At 39.6% G+C, this 2,017-nt stretch overlaps 1 non-coding gene across 1 annotated transcript; it reads left to right on the top strand.

Moving 5' to 3' along the window:
- The first annotated feature begins 805 nt into the window (after positions 1–805).
- Positions 806–913, top strand: LOC112699704 (small nucleolar RNA R71). The gene has a single exon (XR_003152646.1). It is a non-coding gene; the product is annotated as a small nucleolar RNA R71 (small nucleolar RNA).
- The last annotated feature ends 1,104 nt before the right edge of the window (positions 914–2,017 follow it).

The following is a 2,017-nucleotide window of genomic DNA, read 5'->3' as shown; positions in this document are numbered from 1 at the left end:
CATGGTTAGGGATAGCTTGGTTTGAGCCGCTTAGGCCAGGATTTTATTCCTTTGGGCCCTCCTAACCACTGATGCTCAAAGCCTTGGGCCTTTTTTGGTTTAAAGGGTTATTGGCTTTTTGCTATTGCCTTTTGGTTTAAAGAGCTTTTGGCTTTTTCTGCTTGCTTTTTAGTTTTTTCTTTCTTATTATTTATTTTTTTTGCCACTTTTTTTTTCGCATGCAAGCTTTTTCTTTTTCTGCTTTTTCTGGATTCAAGAATCAATTTTTATAGGATCACTGTGAGGTATGTTGGTGAGTTGCATTGTTGTTGGAATTGTGGTTGTGGCGTTTCTGGTCTTGGCCTTGGTCTTGTTGATTTTCCCATCCAAAGTTAGGGTGGTTTCTCCAACCAGAATTATAAGTTTTGGAGTATGGATGATGGGTCTGTCTGGGTGAGTTTCCAACATATTTAGCTTGTTCCCAGTCACCTTCTTCTCCTGCATTTACTCCTTCATGAGCTGGTGATGAGGTGATGACTACTGCAACTTGGTTTTCTTCCACCTTCTTGGTAAAATCTGCTAGCTATTTGGTGATCATCTTATTTTGAGCCAGCAATGCATCCATGTGGTTCAGCTCCATTACTCCTCGAGTATTGCTTCTTTCAGAAGCATAGAAGTAGTCATTCTCAGCCACAGTCTCAATGACATCTATGGCTTCTTTAATGGTTTTCTTCTTATTTAGAGAGCCCCCTGATGAATGGTCTACGGCCTTCTTTGACTCATAAGAAAAACCTTCATAGAAAATATGCAGTTGAACCCATTCATTAAACATGTTTGGTGGGCATCTTCTTGTTAAGTCCTTAAACCTCTCCCATGCCTCATAGAGAGTTTCACCATCTTGTTGCCTGAAGGTTTGTACCTCAGCTCTCAGCCTATTAATTCTTTGTGGAGGGTAGAATCTTGCCAAAAATTTGTTCACCACATCTTCCCAATTTGTTAAGCTCTCATTCGGAAAGGATTCCAGCCATTTAGATGCTTTGTCCCTGAGTGAGAAAGAGAACAAAAGCAGTCTATAGACATCCAGATGAACACCATTAGACTTCACAGTGTCACATATTCTTAGGAAGGTGGTTAGATGTTGATTGGGGTCTTCTTGGGCACTTCCTCCAAATGAGCAGTTATTCTGAACAAGGGTGATGAGTTGGGGTTTTAATTCAAAGTTGTTGGCATGTATGGTGGGCTTTTGGATGCTACTTCCACAATTTCCTGGATTTGCATTGATGTAAGAGCCTAGAACTCTCCTCTCTTACCCAACATGATTCACAAGGCCTTCTCTGGCATGGTTATGAGCTTCTTCTTCATGGTTGTTTTCCAAGTTCTCCTCCATGTTTTGTTTCAAAGTACTCTTCTTCTTTCTCAGCACCAACAACTCTTTTCCCTCTTGCTTCCCTCTTTAATCTACGGAGGGTCTTCTCAGGTTCGGAATCAAAGAAAGTTGAAGCTCCGCTTCTTCTCCCTGTCATACAACTAACAGAGTACACAGCAGGAAATAAAATAAAGTGATTATTCTTGTTAGAGTGACTGTTAGTGTGAGTGGTGCAAATTATCAAACAGTTAGTGGGTTAGTGAGTGGAATTGTAAGTAAATTCAAAGAAAAAGAAAATAACGAGGGGATAGGGGGTGAGGAAGAGAATTAATTGAAACTAAAAGTAATTGACTAGGAAAATTAAACAATGAAAAGAAAATGCTCAATCTAGTGAACTTCCAACTTAATCATTGTCGATACAAAATCAATCCCTGGCAACGGTGCCATAAACTTGATGCACAAAAACTTGTCTCTCAACAAATTTCCTTTCGGCAAGTATACCGAATTATCGTCAAGTAAAAACTCACAATAGAGTGAGGTCAAATCCCACATGGATTGATTGGTCAAGCAACTTTAGTTGGAAGAGTGTGCTAGTTGAGCTAAACAGAAATGTAGTTGAGATTTGTAGGAAATTAAATGGCAGGAAAGTAAACTGCAGAAAATAAAGTGCAG

Source organism: Arachis hypogaea, chromosome 6 (assembly GCF_003086295.3).
Source record: "Arachis hypogaea cultivar Tifrunner chromosome 6, arahy.Tifrunner.gnm2.J5K5, whole genome shotgun sequence".
Classification (NCBI taxonomy): domain Eukaryota; kingdom Viridiplantae; phylum Streptophyta; class Magnoliopsida; order Fabales; family Fabaceae; genus Arachis; species Arachis hypogaea.
Note: the sequence above shows the minus strand (reverse complement) of the source record. Positions and strands in the feature narration are given on the sequence as shown.